At 38.5% G+C, this 17564-nt stretch overlaps 1 long non-coding RNA gene across 1 annotated transcript; it reads right to left on the bottom strand.

Annotated features, from left to right (window-relative positions):
• Positions 1–14042: 14042 nt before the first annotated feature.
• Positions 14043–17021, bottom strand: LOC127675202 (uncharacterized). The gene is made up of 3 exons (XR_007975449.1): positions 16849–17021; positions 14951–15070; positions 14043–14140 (listed from the first exon to the last, which is right to left on the bottom strand). It is a non-coding gene; the product is annotated as an uncharacterized LOC127675202 (long non-coding RNA).
• Positions 17022–17564: the final 543 nt, after the last annotated feature.

Below are 17564 nucleotides of genomic sequence, written 5' to 3'. Positions count from 1 at the left end.
AGTGATTGATGACGTTTAACATTTCTTTTTTTTTCTTTCTTTTTTTATTGATATATTTTTATTTCCATTTCAAATGATTTTCCCTTTTCGGGGTCCCCACTCCCCATAAGTCCCATAAGCCCTCTTCCCTCCCCCTGTTCCTCCATCCACCCCTTCTCACCTCCTTGTTATGGAATTCCCCTATACTCTTGCACTGAGTCTTTCCAGAACCAGGGGCCACTCCTCCATTCTTTTCGGACATCATTTAATTTGTGGATTATGTCTTGGGTATTCAAAGTTTCTAGGCTAATATCCACTTATCAGTGAGTGCATACCATGATTGATCTTTTGAGACTGGGTTACCTCACTTAGTATGATGTTCTCCAGCCCCATCCATTTGTCTAAGAATTTCATGAATTCATCGTTTCTAATGGCTGAATAGTACTCCATTTTTTGTATCCATTCCTCCATTGAAGGACACCTAGGTTCTTTCCAGCTTCTGGCTACTACAAATAGGGCTGCTATGAATATAGTGAAGCATGTGTCCTGTCCTTATTGCATGCTGAGGAATCCTCTGGATATATTATGCCCAGGGTATATAACAGGGTCCTCAGGAAGTGTCATGCACAGTTTTCTGAGGAACCGCCAGACTGATTTCCAAAGTGGCTGCACCATCTTGCAATCCCACCAGCAGTGGAGGAGTGTTCCTCTTTCTCCACATCCTCCAACACCTGCTGTCTCCTGAGGTTTTGACCTTAGCCATTCTGACTGGTGTGAGGTGAAATCTCAGAGTTGTTTTGATTTGCATTTCCCTAATGATTAATGATGTTGAACATTTCTTAAGGTGTTTCTCAGCTCTCAGAAGTTCTTCATGTGAAAATTCTTTGTTTAGCTCAATACCCCACTTTTTAATGGGGTTATTTGGTTCTCTGGGTTCTACCTTCTTGAGTTCTTTGTATATATTAGATATTAGCTCTCTGTGGGATTTAGGGTTGGTGAAGATCCTTTCCCAATCTGTTGGTTGACATTTTGTTTTTTTGACAGTGACCTTTGCCTTACAGAAACTTTGTAGTTTTATGAGGTCCAATTTGTCAATTCTTGATTTTAGAGCATAAGCCTTACATATTAATGTTTGATAAACTTTTACATAAACTCAGAAAACAGTTGTATTACCAAACTTCTGCTTCTTACCCCAGATAGAGAGCCCAAAACAGACCAAAGTATGTATACCACACAAGTACAGTTAATAAAACAGTGAGTTTTATTGGAGTTATTTACAGAAATACTGGTGAGAGCTTACTCACAGAAGAACAAATGATTCAAAAACAGTTGCACCATCAAAGCCCACCCCAGGACTGGCAAGAGCATGAAAATTTGGGAACCCGAAACACTCCTTTCAGGCAGCTCAACATATTGGACAGAGAGCGCTTCCCAAGGGATGCAGTTGATCTACATCTATTTCACATAGCTGGGTTGGGTTTTGAGTCTTTGCAGCTTGGCTTGTTTGAGAGTGATTCACACAGGGGCTTGCCTTGTTTATTCTTTGGAAGAAAGAGCCTAGAAAATCTGGTTACTTTCAGGGATTCTTGATGCTAGTTGGAGTTGTTTCTCTTCCTGCTGAAAAAGAGAGTTCCTGTGGACTAGAAAGCTTCAGTCTCAGAGGAAACTGTTACAGAGTAACAGTGCAAAGCTAGAAGGAGGGTTATCTGAGGTATCTTGTGAGACAGTGCTTTAGAAAGGGTGGACACAAGTTAGTAATCTAAATAACAAGTACAAAGAACACACGTCCATGGTGATTCGAAGAAAAGGTTCCTCTTATATAACCATGCATGCCACAGATAGATGGGTTGAAATCAATCCTGAGAGTAATGATTTCACAGTTATCACTGTCCATTTTTTTAAGATATTTTCTCCAGATTTATTAGTCCTTTTGAAATGTGTAAATGAAATACATAGTCTTTCTATTGGTCCCTATACTCAGTGGAACATCCTTTAAAAAATAAACTAATTTTTTCATATACACAGATTATTTTAACAACTGTTATTGGCAATATTTTCAAACAGGAGGATGCCATAAGTCCTCCTACGTAGGTATGAGCATACCTACAAATAATATGCAGTAAAATTGATCACTAAATGAACCTCCAATAATGATTATTGGAAAAAAATCCAAAAGTCCAAATACAGCTTATTCCCCTCAATATACAATATTCACAGAAAGAAACCACAACAGAAATGGAAAATGGGTTGATAATGGGTTGAAATGGGTTGAAAATGGCTGTATCTGATTCTTGGTTAGGAGGTGTGAACTAGTTTTAAGAAAGTAATCTACCACTGATTAAATACTTATTTTGAGGTATATGTGATGCCAATAGCACCTTTTCTGCTATATTAATTTCTGCTAAATTATGCCTCCTTCAAGGGAGGATGTGTGTGTCATCAAACCACAAGTTTCTACATGCTTCAAATCTACCTAAAATTAAATGTAGTAAATAATGGAGTTTTAAATAAATAATATCTAATGTAAAGATTTAGAGAATTTGGTAGTTTCAAGTACTCTTACAATGTACTTGGGATTTAAAGGGTTTCTACCAAATTCGGCTGTAGATGAGGGTATTGTGAAGTTTTGGAAATTCATATTTTCCTAACATCTCAACCACAACATACCCCCTATAGAAGCGGTAAACACCCTGCCTGGACAGCTTTCTTACACCAGAGTGAGGTTAGTCTCTGCAGCAAGCGTTCCTTCATCTTCTCCTCTGCTGTGCTCCAGCGAGGATCAGTGCAGTCCCCTGGCGCCTTTTACTTGTGGATCTCTGCTGACACTACTTGCCTAAAGTCTGTACTTCTAGCTCCCTGTCTGCTCCGTCCACCCACCCCTGCGTTCTCCTATCTCTCTCATTCTGATGGCCACTCAGAACTAAGGAAGTTATGACAGCCTTTACCCCTGAGTGCTTTGCTATCCATACCCGTTCTCCCACAGTTATCTCAGCAATGTCTATGCACAGGAGTCCTGAGTCGTGCATTGCTTTTGTCAGGTTTACAGTTTCAAACAGCAGGGAACCAATAAAATGTACTCAGTTTAGATGTCCCTAATTCTTCCTCATGATTAGATTCAAACTATGAATTTTTATAGAAATATTAGGTCTCATGTCAGAAGGTGCATGATAATGAATTTTTCTGTTGGTGGTGACATTAACCTTATTTATTTTGAAATGCTGACTCTCAGGTTGCTCCTAGCAAAGTAACAACTTTTCTATTTGTAACTAGTAAGCATCTTGTGGAGAAGTGCCTATGACTACAAACATCTTCCAGCAAACCACAGATTTCCACAAAAGTAAGGGTCAAAGAATTATTTCATAACGGTATTTTTATATATTTATTGTCTTGCCTTGTACTTTAATTTAAAATCTTTAATTTTCTTTTCTTTTTTTTTCTACAAGGTCTCACCCTATAGCCCATGCTAACCTAAAAATGTGTGTAGTATAGCTGAAACACTTGTGAGTGCAAGAATGTAAAACACAACTACTATACAATATAAAAATATGACTTATCTAATGATTTTGGTCAGAGTTTAATAGCCAAAATATTACTATAAAATTGTTGTGTGTGGGGTGTGTGTGGGTGTGAGTGTGTGTGTGTACTGAGAAGCTAGAAAGTAATATGAGATCCCTCAGAGCTGGAGTTCCAGGCATTTCCAAGATACCCAGCTTGTTACCTGGCGCTAGAATCAGAATTCTAGTTGTCATGGTAGATTAGTAAGCCCTTTTAGCCAGTGAATTATCTTTCCAGCCCAATAAAAGTGTTACTACAGCAAAAGATGAGAAGCAGCGTAACTAGAAAAGAAAGAGGATAGGAAAATGATTTATTTGAGATGTAATGCTGGATGAAGTTTATTTCAGTAAATAGCCAAGGAAATGTAAATGTATAGCTCATTCAATATGTTTATCTGCTGTGCATATAATATTGAGTACAAAGAAGGGACAGGGCCACATCCAGTCGATTCTTGTTATATTTTTTAAGGTTGACAGTATATTTTAAAAATTAAACTATCAATGCATTCCTTCCCCATTATCCTTTCCTCCCTTCAGCTTCTACTATACCCACCTCAAAGGGACTAGTCTTCTTTAAATGTGATTCTCTCTCTCTCTCCCCCCCCCCCCTCTCTCTCTCTCTCTCTCACACACACACATAAACACACACGCACACAATTTACATTTCTTTGGGTTTTGTTGTTGTTTGTGTATTTGCTGGTGCACACCTTTAATTGAAGCATTCAGGAGAAAGAGTCAGGTAGATCTCATGTCAGTCAAGTTCACATACTGAAGTTTAAATTACTCAGGGCTACACAGTGAGACCCTGTTTCAAAACAAATACACACACACACACACAAACACACAGACACACACAATTATTTAATATAACGTAGTTTATTTGTTTGTAGCATGTGGGATGGGAGAGGCACACATGAGAAATTAAGATGTCAAGTCGTAGGAGTCTGTTTCATCCAGCTACCTCGTGGGATTCCAGGGCCAAACACAGTTACTCTGGCCTGCTTTGAAATGCCTTTTCCTGCCAAGGCTTGCTAGTCATAAAACACTTTTTTCTTGAAGAATTTCTTTTGTTTTTTTCCATTTTTATTTAAGTTCCAAGTAAGGTTCTTCTGTATAGAGATAATCTCTTATAAGCATCACCTGACAATAAAAAAGCCTATGGCCAATGAGCTGAGGTAGGAAATTGGAGGTGGGGCACAGGCAGGAGAAGAGAGGATTCTGGGAAATAGTGAGACAATTAAGAGAGATTGGAGAGACACACTGGGAGAGATGCTGAAGGAAGACAGTAAGGAAGAAGCAGTCAGGGACTGAAGGAGCTGTAACTAACCAGCAGGTAGATGAATTCAGGATAAAGGGGGATTCTCCAGGGAACACTGTGGAGGCCCAAAGCATGAGATCTGAGCAGAGCTTGAGGAGATGTACATAAGCCAGCAGGTGGCTGAAATCAGGATAGAATAAAGAAGGTTAGCACCAGGCTTGGACACAGGAGACTGAGGACCGGTAAGTAACTGTGTGGTAGAGAGGATAGTTTCATTGGGTTATATAAGTTATGAGTTAGTAAGGAAATGAACTAAAGCTTACAGCCTAGGAATCTATTAATAAATGATTAGTTTCAAAGTCATCATTGTGGGAGCAGGGGCTAGGAGGAAAAATTGAATTTTTTAATCATTTCTGTATTATTGTTAAATTTCAAAACTGTTGGAGGAGCTGACAAGATGGTTCAGCTGGTAAATTAGGCATTTGTCACCAAGTCTGATGACTTGAATTTAGTCCTGGCAGGGATTAAAGTAATCTAAAATTTTCTAAACCCCTCCCCCCAAAAGAATAGATTGCATTGGATTTGAGGTATGCAGTCTCAGAATTGATTGTTTTCTATACCCTTGTGGCTCTGGGCCGATCTCTATCACCCCAAACCATTAAGAAGCCCCTTTTGTCTAACTAGTAGTTTAGCCTGCTTAGGGCTAAGAAGCAAAGAAGAGGGCCACCTCTCCACCTGTGCCTGGCTGATCCCCACTCCTGGGCTGAAAGCTCTCTTGAGGCCAGTGAAACCAAGAACTGGGGCGCAGGGGTGGAGGGAGTAACTTCAGAGAGTTCTCAGAGAGTTCAGAGCTAGAGTGGCTCTGGAAGCTTAGCACCACCTTAGACCATTCTCTGATCTTCCCCTGACTCGCAGGATAATGACTGAGAAACCAAGTGGACTCAGAACAGGGGCTGAGACCTATTATTGACTTCAGCTACCTCAGTTCCTGAAGGATCGCCCTGGGACAACTTTGCCTTGGGTGCAGATCACAGGGTCCAGGGACTTTGACCTCAGCCAAAAAGTGAAAGGGAGCTAAGAACAACCCTGGGAACTTTCCTACCTCAGTCAGGAAGGGCAGGAAGGAGAGCCTGGTACACATGCTGAAGCCTGCAAGGACCGGTCCTTCCCAGTCTTTGTGCCCTGCTGCTTTCCAGCCTGGCAGTGGGGTTGCCAATGTCAATGTGACCTTAGCCAGGTAGCTCTTAGGGCCTCTCTCTCCTCAGATTTACCCTTGGTCTGTGTCATCTCTGGAGGTCCCAGCTCAGTTGTAGCTACTCTGGACTCTTCTGCTCATATTGAGATTAGTGTTCATTCCTTGTTAAGATGATATTTTTTTCTTTTTTCTCTGGGGGGTGTTGTTGTTTGTGTTTATGTGTGAGGAACTGTTGACTGGCTGTGCACAGGAATGGAACGCTGGTGCCCATAGACTGCAGCCTGCTCCATCTTCCCTAGCTGTGCCTGAGGCAGCTTGCTTGGGATCCTGGTTTCTGAGAGAACAGGTGTCTTCCCCCCCTCCTTGCTCTACACTTGTTCCTGTTCTTTGACATAATTTTAGTGAAGCTGAAAGCACAGTTCAGTAATAGATTCCTACCTAGTTGTGTAGGAGTCTGCAGAGTTAGGACTTGCTTATTCTTGGCAGGAAGGCTACTCCTGTGGGCTGGGAAAAGAATACAATGAAACATTCTCCTGGTAGTCTCTCAAGGCCTGCTTAAGCACTGCAAAAGCATCCTAGAAAATCTACTGAGAGTGTTTAAGTATAAAATGGACATAAACATAATGAAATTTGCCTTACTTTTACCAAAGTTTGGGGTCAAAGCACAAAATAAAACAGGGAGAATCCACTTGAGTGCTGGGAGCTCTGTAGCAGCATGGGAGCGAGGGACCACAGCAGGTGGGGTGGCTTGGGGTTCAGGTACTGGTGTGAGGCCACATGATTTCCCCATTGCTCAACCCCCATTGCTCACCCCAGTACAGTTCTGCTCTCATTCAGGTTTGTGATATTTAATATTAAAAGTAAATAAACATATGTGGAACATGATTCATTTTTGAATGAGCATTAAAATTTCTTAAACTTTTTAAAAAAACAACATATGTTGGAAAAAATAACAATTTGCTGAAAAACCAAAGCATTCATAGGTTTTAGGTTGAAGTTTGACCAGTTTATAAGAAAAGTTTGTGTTTTAGTGGGTAAAAAATTAGATAGTCTAGAAAATACTCCTGTCAGGTGTTCATGGAATGTATTTTTGAAGACTTATAGAAAGCATTATCCTGGAAATAAAAAGCATAGCTCTCCTTACTTGATAACTTTGTTTCTGTAGGGAATTGGTATTGAATATTGCTACTGTGTAACTTTCCATGAAGACACTGCCAAGTTAAAAGCTAGTTTTCTAGATCTGAAGAATCAAGATAGAACACTTCTGGATCCCATTAGACTATCATAAGAATCAAATTAGTTATTATATACATATCTTACAGTGCAGCCTGGAATCGAGAACCAATCAATGGATGTGAAATGATCACTTTCCTTCTTGGCACTAAATACCAAACTGAAGACTGCAGTTGGTAAGGCAACCACTGAAGTCTGAGGATTCTTTAGTAGCCAGGGTGACAGGCCATTGTGATGTCAAGATTCAAAGGCTCATCTATAACTGACAAAGTGACAAGTGCATTTCATGTCCTTCAGTCTTTTGGCTTTAAAATTGTATTCTTTTAACTATTATTGAAACATAGGAATTTTTATTAAATAACATATTTTATAAAAAATATTTGTGACTATATATATATATATATATATATATATATATACTCACATGTATAGGTAGATAGGTAGATAGATAGATGAGAGAGAGAGAGAGAGAGAGAGAGAGAGAGAGAGAGAGAGAGAGAGAGAGAGAGAGAGAGAGAGAGAGAGATCAGTAAAATATCTGTTCAAGAAGAGGAGGAATTATGCCCTGTTTTCTGAGGAACCACCAGACTGATTTCCAGAGTGGTTGTAACAGCTTGCAATCCAACCAGCATTGGAGGAGTTTTCCTCTTTCTCCACATCCTCACCAGCTCCTGCTGTCTCCTGAGTTTTTGATCTTAGCCATTCTGACTGGGGTGAGGTGAAATCTCAGTTTTCTTTTGATTTGAATTCCCCTGATGACTAAGGATGTTGAACATTTCTTTAGGTCCTTCTCATCCTTTCACTATTACTCAAGTGAGAATTCTTGTTTGATTCTGTAACCCATTTTAATAGGGTTATTTGGCTCTCTGGAGTCTAATTTCTTGAGTTCTTTGTATATATTGGATATTAGCCCTCTCTCGGATGAAGGGTTGGTAAACCAATTTGTTGGTTGCTGCTTTGTCCTATTGACAGTGTCCTTTGCCTTACAGAAACTTTGTAGGTTTATGAGGTCCCATTTGTCAATTCTTCATCTTACAGCATAAGCTATTGGTGTTCTGTTCAGGAAATTTCCCCTGTGCTCATGTGCTCAAGGCTCTTCCCCAGTTTTTTTTTCTAATAGTTTTGGTGTGTCTGGTTTTAGATCCACTTGGACTTCTTGAGCTTAGTAAGGTGATAAGAATGGGTAGATTTGCATTTTTCTGCATGCTGACCTCCAGTTGAACCAGCACCATTTGTTGAATAGTCTGCCACTCTTTGGCACATACCCTGAGGATTCCCTAGCATGTAATAAGGACACATGCTCCACTATGTTCATAGCAGCCTTATTTATAATAGCCAGAAGCTGAAAAGAACACAGATATCCCTCAACAGAGGAATGGGTACAGGAAATGTGGTGTATTTACTCTATGGAATACTACTCAGCTATTAAAAACAATGAGTTACAAACTATATGAGATTTCTTGTGGCATTTTTAGGCTCACTTCTGTTTACCAATTTCAATAAAATAAATAAAGGAAATGCTGTGTGAAGCAAGGATAATCATCCTTGTAGAAACAGGACAGTAACTCGTAAACAAATTCTTAACTCAGTTTGGTATGCCATTTAATAGGTAAACATGTTTTTATTACTAGGAATGTCAGCTCTTCACAAGACAGGCTATATTGTTTAAAGCTAATTGGAGGCATGGAAAGTAAAAATGAAAGTAGTCAAAAGGAAGGAATTTTATATTTACATTACATTTGTTTTATATTATATTAGGAAAATGAATTTGTCAGAGTGAAAATGTGTAACTTGGTCACGTCAAGGGACCTGAGTGAAGTAATTGTAGAGACAAATAAGAAGAAATAGTTGAACTTTAGAAAGTTCTACAGAATAACATTTTTTTCTGAAAAACCAAATGAAAGACACAAAACTATGTTCAATCGTGAAGTAAAGAAAATAAACTTAAGTCTAATCAAAGACTTCTTGGATAATACTGACATATAAGTATCACTTATTGCACCTATTCTGATATCTTGCTGTATTGGTTAATGTCATACTTCATAGGTGTTGCAAGTGAGTACAACTGTCAATTGCTTCCTTGACATGTCAATTTACCTATTGTTTTATGTACCATAGAAACTCATCTTCAAGTCATATCCTATACTCAAAGGATAAGCAGGCTGAGAAAGAAATTAGGGAAATGACCCCCTTCACAATAGCCACAAACAGTATAAAGTATCTTGGGGTGACTCTTACCAAACATGTGAAAGATCTGTATGACAAGAACTTCAAGACTCTGAAGAAGGAAATGGAAGAAGACCTCAAAAAATGGGAAAACCTCCCATGCTCATGGATCGGTAGAATCAATATAGTTAAAATGGCCATTTTGCCTAAAGCACTATACAGATTCAATGCAATACCCATCAAAATCCCAACTCAATTCTTCACAGAGTTAGAAAGAGCAATTATCAAATTCATCTGGAACAACAAAAAACCCAGGATAGCTAAAACTATTCTCAGCAACAAAAGGAAATCTGGGGGAATCAGTATCCCTGACCTCAAGCAATACTACAGAGCAATAGTGTTAAAAACTGCATGGTATTGGTACAGTGACAGGCAGGAGGATCAATGGAACAGGATTGAAGATCCAGAAATGAACCCACACATCTATGGCCACTTGATCCTCGACAAAGAGGCTGAAAACATCCAATGGAAAAAAGATAGCCTTTTCAACAAATGGTGCTGGTTCAACTGGAATGTCAGCATGCAGAAGAATGCGAATTGATCCATCCTTGTCTCCTTGTACTAAGCTCAAATCCAAATGGATCAAGGACCTCCACATAAAGCCAGACACTCTGAAGCTAATAGAAAAAAAACTGGGGAAGACCCTTGAGGACATCGGTACAGGGAGAAAGTTTCTGAACAGAACACCAATAGCGTATGCTCTAAGAGCAAGAATTGACAAATGGGACCTCATAAAATTACAAAGTTTCTGTAAGGCAAAGGACACCATCAAGAGGACAAATCGGCAACCAACAAATTGGGAAAAGATCTTCACCAATCCTACATCAGATAGAGGGCTAATATCCAATATATATAAAGAACTCAAGAAGTTAGACTCCAGAAAACCAAACAACCCTATTAAAAAATGGGGTATAGAGTTAAACAAAGAATTCTCACCTGAAGAACTTTGGATGGCGGAGAAGCATCTTAAAAAATGCTCAACTTCATTAGTCATTAGGGAAATGCAAATCAAAACAACCCTAAGATTTCATCTTACACCAGTCAGAATGGCTAAGATTAAAAATTCAGGAGACAGCAGGTGTTAGAGTCTCAGTTTATTAAGAGAGGTACTGAAACAAATGTAATGTGCACCTATGTGGGTTTCTGAGTATATGCGATGCATGTGAAAATGTGTATGATCTCTGTGTGTGTTTGTGTGTATCAAATATATGCAGATCACCATTGATATATTTAGAACTTTGAGCTTATCTATGTTAGAAGCCAGAGTCAAGTATTGGTCTTGTTCCCATCTCTTTTTTAAACAGGTTCTCTTTTGTGCACTACTGAACAACATGCCAGGAATATCTGTTAATTCTGAACTGCAAATCCTTACTCCAGGTAGAAGTTTTTAGTTTAGAGATTTTTGAAGTACAATAGCCAGTTTTGTTTGTTTTTTAATGTACATTTTGATGGACCAAATTCATGTTACAAAGCATGAATCTCAATTGATTAGACACTGATCTGTCATTTCAGGCCATTTTGTTTATCTATCTATCTATCTATCTATCTATCTATCTATCTATCTATCTATCTATCTATTTATTTTTGCACTCCAGATTTTATTCTCATCATCTGCACTCTGAATGTTCCACTTCACATACCTCCTCCCCCCAACCCGGTCTCCACAAGGATGTGCCTAACACCCTCACCACACCCCTGCTCCACCCCACCAGATCTCTAAATCCCCTGGGGCAGCCAGTCTCTTGAGGGTTAGGAACACTTTCTCTGACTGAAACCAGACCCAGCTGTCTTCTGCTGTATATGTGTGGGGAGCCTCGTATCAGCTGGTGTATGTTGCCAGGTTGGTTGGTGGTTTAGTGTTTTGAGAGACCTCGGGGTCCAAGTTAATTGAGAGTGCTTTTTCTCCTACCAGGTCACCCTCTTGTTCTCATTCTTCTAACTTTCCTCTAATTCAGCCATGGCAGTCAGCAGCTTCTGTCCATTGGTTGGGTGCAAATATCTGCATCTGACTCTTTCAGCTGCTTATTGGGTCTTTCGGAGGCCAGTCATGATGGCACCCTTATTCTTAAATCTCCATAGCCTCAGGATAGTGTCAGGCCTTGGGGCCTCCACTTGAGCTGGATCCCACTTTGGGCCTGTCCCTGGTCCTTCTTTTCCTCAGTCTCCTCTTCATGTCCATCCCTGCAGTTCTTTCAGACAGGAACAATTGTGGGTCAGAGTTTGTCTGTGGGATGGCAACCCTATCCCTCACTTGATGCCCTGTCTTCTTGCTGGAGGCAGGCTCTATAAGGTTCCTCTCTCTACTGTAGGGATTTCATCTGAGGTCCTGCCCTTTGAGTCCTGAAAGCCTCTCACCTCCCATGTCTCTGGTACATTCTGCAAGCTCCCCCCACAACCCCCTACTTCCTGAGGTTGTCTGTTACCATTTTTTTCTGCTGGCCCTCAGGGCTTCAGTCCTTTCCTGTCACCCAATAACAGACCAGGATCCCCTTCCCCCAACCCAAGCTCCCATCTGTCCACGTTCCCTCCCAGTTCTTTCCCTACCCCCTTGTGATTGCTTTCTTTTTTTTTTTTTATGTATGAAGCATATGGTTTTTATTATAATATGAGAGGAGCTAATGAAATAATGCATGTGAATGGGCTTTGTAAAGTAAAAAGCACAGATAACAACAAGCACTAAGTGTCCTTTAGTACAGTTCAGAAGAGTTCACGATTATAGGGAAATTGCTTCTAAAAGGCACTATCTTAGTGTTTTCACTGATGTGAAGATACCACAACTCTTTTTTTTCTTTTTATTATTATTATTATTCGATATAATTTATTTACATTTCAAATGATTTCCCCTTTTCTAGCCCCCCCACTCCCCGAAAGTCCCGCAAACCCCCTTCTCTTCCCCTGTCCTCCCACCCACCCCTTCCCACTTCCCCATTCTGGTTTTGCTGAATACTGTTTCACTGAGTCTTTCCAGAACCAGGGGCCACTCCTCCTTTCTTATTGCTTTCTTCTTACTCTGGTGGTACTGAGCCATCCTCACCTGATCCCTTCAGCTTGTTTAACTTCTTGAGTTCTGTGGACTGTATCTTTGGTATTCTGTATTTCTTTTTCTTTTTTGTTAATATCCACTTATTACTGATTACATATCATGTGTGTCATTTTGTGACTGAGTTACCTCACTCAAAATATTTTCTAATTCCATCCATTTGCTTGCAACACTCAGGATGTTCTCCTGCTTAATAGCTGAGTAGTGTTCCATTGTGTAAAGGAACTACATATTCTGTTTCCATTCTTCTGTTCTGGGACATCTTGGTTGTTTCCAGCTTCTGGCTATCGCAAAAAAGGCTACCATGAACACAGTGGAACACTTGTCCCTATGGAATAATGGGGCATCTTTTGGGAATATTCCTAAGACTGGTATTGCTGGGTCTTCAGGTAGATCTATTTCCATTTATCTGAAGAACCTCCAGAATGATTTCCAGAATGGTTGTACCACTTTGCCATCCTACCAGCAATGGAGGAGTGTTCCTTTTTCTGCACATCCTTGTCAACATTTGTTGTCAGCTGAGGTACTGAGCTTAGGCATTCTGATTGGTCTAAGGTGGAACCTCAGGCACATTTTGATTTGCCTTTCTCTGATCACTAAGGACTTTGAACATTTGTATATTCCTAAAATTGTAGTCACCTCTAACTTTATTACATGTGATGATTAATGTTGATTATTAATGGAATTTCATTTAGAACTATCTCTGAAAATGGAATCTAGGCATGACTCTAAGGATATATTTATATATTATATATATTATACATTACATTATATATTACATATTACATATTATATATATATATATAATGTATTAATGTCTCTGCTTAAGTAACTGATATGGGCAAACTAACAATGTAACTGGGTTCTACAATTCCTTTCATGGTTCGTTGAATGTATAAAAGGAAGAAGCTTACTGAATATGAATATTCATGATCCTCTGCTTCTCAACTAGGTGAAGGATTTCACTAGTTACAGCCTCCTGACATCACAAGTGCTGTTGGATGATATCTTGAGCCCTCAAATAATGAGCTATTTTTCCTAATATAAACAATTTTCTAGAGTACCATTTCACAGAAATAGGAATATTTTTTTTATAAGTGTTGCTCCAATGCACAGGAGTGAGTCTGATTTTATTGTACAACTAAATAGTTGACACTTAGCCATGGGGAGTATTTTATAGTGACGATATGGAAGAATTTGGGCAGATAAATCCCTACCTTGCAGTTATTGAGCAATACATAGAATGCCCATTTTTGGAACTTTGGAAGAAACAATTACTAACATGAATCTGTCACAGGAATACAGGTGCCTGAGTAACAGAGGTGTCGGAGAATACTGAAAATGCCATTTTCCAAAGACTATGGAGAATCATGAATCAGACAAATTGGAGTCTAAGCAATAACATAATTTAATACCATTTATTAATATTAATAGATAAGAATGTGTAATACATAACATAAAATAAATATAGTGAGTGAAACTATGTAACTATGGTTAAATATAAAACTGAAGTTGTTTCTTGTCATAATCTCTTCTGCTATGGTTAAGAGAGAGGTAGAAGGGAACATTGAAATAAAATGACCAGCAACTTCTTCAGTCATGAGGAAATTTCCATTGTGAAAAGATATATGTTGAAGTTGTTTCATTTTCCCCTGCTAAAGGAAACATAAAAATTTCATTGTACAAACATTCTCAGATGATAGATTCACCCCATTTCAGATAAGACTAGTTTTTCAGTATATTTTATGAACAAAGAATCTACACAAAGAATTACTTGAGTTAACACTATATCTGAATTTGAATAATATTGCAGGTTAAGATTCTCACATATGTGTTGTAGTGGATCCCATGCAAATTAATATTTATATCAAATGCTAGGCATTTGGCAAGATCATCTCTCAAACATCATTGTTTTTGTACAAGGATAGCACAGCTTGCTGGCACATGGTTTAACCTTGTAGTAAGTTTAGTGCATTTTTAAATTAAATAATTGTTTCTAAGTGAACTTTTTTAAAAATAATTTCATATCTAAGTTATTCTACATGACTTATGGACCATGGGAAGAAAAGGATAGAAATATAGCAAGTAATATTCTGGAATTCTTACAGGGTTTAAAAAAAGAATTCCCTTGTCATACATACATGTATGTATATATATATGTATATATGTATGTCTGTATGCTTACCTATGTATATATACATATAGCCACATAATTTAAGTGTTGTTTAAAATATTTTCCAATACTTTATACCATGATATGCTAAATGCTGTTCTGATATTTACAAATTTATGAAATCAAGGAATGATATTATTGTTCCTTCCCTGTGATAACTAATTAAAAGTTCTCTTAACTTGTAGGACCTTCCACCTGTGGAGCATCAGATGAAATCTTTATTTCTGCAGTATGAGCATCTGTGGTTTCCCACTGTGGCCATTTATGTTTTTTATCATAACAGGTTACTTACCAGCAGTATTTACTGATGTCTTTATGTCATCTGACCTCTTTTGGTTATGGTCACAACGATATTGTTATTCTATCCAAATATATCTACACAGTTGTCAATCATGATATGTATGATAGATATCTGTAACACCACAAGGCCAAAAAAAGATTGTCTTGTCATTTCACATACTTTAAAAAATTGAAATCAATAAAAAATTGATATCCAAAATGATATGGAAAGTAGCAGTAACTACAAGCAGATATGAAACTGTGAAATGAAGTCTGTCTGAAATGGAGACTCTAAGTTCTTTGCAACTAACTTAACCTAGTTAAAATTTCATATATATTGCAAAGAATGGGGAAACTACTAAAGCAATGTAACATTTCAGAACTGATATGCTGCCATAATGACTGGTGAATCACAGCAATGACTTCCAAAGTTTCTTGAATTGGTGATTTTTTTGCAGGGGTTTGGGGACAAGGCAAAGTTTTATTTTGATGCTTTGAATGGGATGGCCGTGTAACTGCAGGCATCACAATATATGACACCATCTTTGTGACAACTTTTGGGTGGTTGAAGTGGCTTGGCCTCCTCATAGGAGGTTTGTCATTGATTAGAATTTAAGGTCACAGAAGTCAGGTGCCATTTGCAGTGCACTCTCTGTGCTTCGTGTTTGCTGCCTAAGATGAGAGCCACCAGCTCTCTGCTTCCTGTTGGTTGTCCTACCTTCCTGCAGCTATGCTCCTCTGTCATGACTTTGAAGGACATTAATCTCTCTGGATATCTAATTCCCAAATAAGTATTTCATTCTATGAGCTGCTTTAATCTCGGTGCTTTATTAAAGCAATAGAAAAATGACTAAGACAAGTTGGTGAGAAGAGGAATTTTAGTTGAGAAACTGCAACACCAGATTGGCCGATTGTCTAGGGAAGTCTATGGGATATTGTCCTGATTAACAATGGAGTTTGTAAGGACAAGATCTGCAGGATGGTGCCACCCTTGAGCTATATTGAGATAAAGAAAGGTATGAGGTGCGGGTCATGAGGCAGCACTCCTACACAGCCTCTGCTTCAGTTCTTTCCTCTAGATTCCTGCATTGCTTCAGTTTGGGCCCTGACATTCCTCAGTAGTTAACTGTAACAAGGAGTATATTGTGAAGTGTTAACCTGTCCTCTGTAAGTTGCTTTTCATCCGTGTTTTATCATAGCAACAGTAATAAATTAAGACACTTTCTAAATTGAGGAACCTATTTCTTGGCCTATCTTACTCTTTTCTGAGTAATACTAGTATGACTTTCTTCCTGTGGACCTTATTTCTGGAAGCTAGTTGTTAAAGAGAACCCTAGCTTTCTTTTCTTCTTTTGTTATTGTCTTTTTTGGGTTGTCTAACTTTTTTCCTTTTCAAAACATATGGTATTTATTGATTCTCTGTGAATTTCCATCGTGCCACCCAGTAACACTCCTTTTCTAGTCTGACCACATCTACTCTTTCCCCTGGAAACTTCCACCCAAAATTAAAAATTAAATATAAATTAAGTAAAGTTTTAAATTAAAATTAAACTGATAGAAGAAGGGGTTTTGAGAATAGGACTTAGAGGAGGGTACTGCAATCAGGATATAAAGTAAATAATGAAAGTAATAAAAATATCAATGCATACAGCTTCATAGTAAAATTAAGAGCTACTGAAAAAAAGACTGAGGTACATTATACTGTACCTGAAATAATTCAAACATACATGATTCTATTTTGCAGACGTAAGAGCGAGTGCTAAAAGAACACATATTATATAACAGACACTCCAACTCCAGAAGAATGCAATCCTAGTTTGTCCTTTAATTCAGTGACCTTTCTGAAACATTCCCAATTCCTGGATCACAATGAAGACTTTGTTCCCAAAGGGAATAATCATATCCCCTTACCTATTTTGGGAGGTCACTCCCAAATCATGAGTTCAGCAAGTTGGATCCCACAGCACATGAGGGGCTACGAGGACAGATAAGGTGTAGGTGTCTAAGTGATTCCTCGTAGAGGTTTTCATTTTAAGAGCACAGAGATGAGCTGTTTTAGCAGGATGTAATTTGTACATGGCATCTTCAGTAGAATACTATACATAAAAAAGGAAAATTTTACTGTTGATTGTCTTACGATTAATGTTGCTTACAAAATTCTGAATACAAAGATCAGCATAAATGTTTTGTAGACCAGCTCATAGTATATTCAGAATTCAAAATAAATAAGAATATACAGCTTAAGAATTGCCCTGAAGTAACCCAGACTCAAAAGGTGAATCATGGTATGCACTCACCAATAAGTGGATATTAACCTAGAAACCTGGAATACCCAAAACATAATCTACACATCAAATGAGGTACAAGAAGAAAGGAAGAGTGGCCCCTTGTTCTGGAAAGACTCAGTGAAGCAGTATTCAGCAAAACCAGAACGGGGAAGTGGGAAGGGGTGGGTGGGAGGACAGGGGGAGAGAAGGGGGCTTACGGGACTTTCTGGGAGTGGGGGGGCTAGAAAGGGGAAATCATTTGAAATGTAAATAAAAAATATATCGAATAAAAAAAAAGATCAGCATAAATGTTTTGTAGACCAGCTCATAGTATATTCAGAATTCAAAATAAATAAGAAT

Source organism: Apodemus sylvaticus, chromosome 1, assembly GCF_947179515.1.
Source record: "Apodemus sylvaticus chromosome 1, mApoSyl1.1, whole genome shotgun sequence".
In the NCBI taxonomy this organism is placed as follows: domain Eukaryota; kingdom Metazoa; phylum Chordata; class Mammalia; order Rodentia; family Muridae; genus Apodemus; species Apodemus sylvaticus.
Note: the sequence above shows the minus strand (reverse complement) of the source record. Positions and strands in the feature narration are given on the sequence as shown.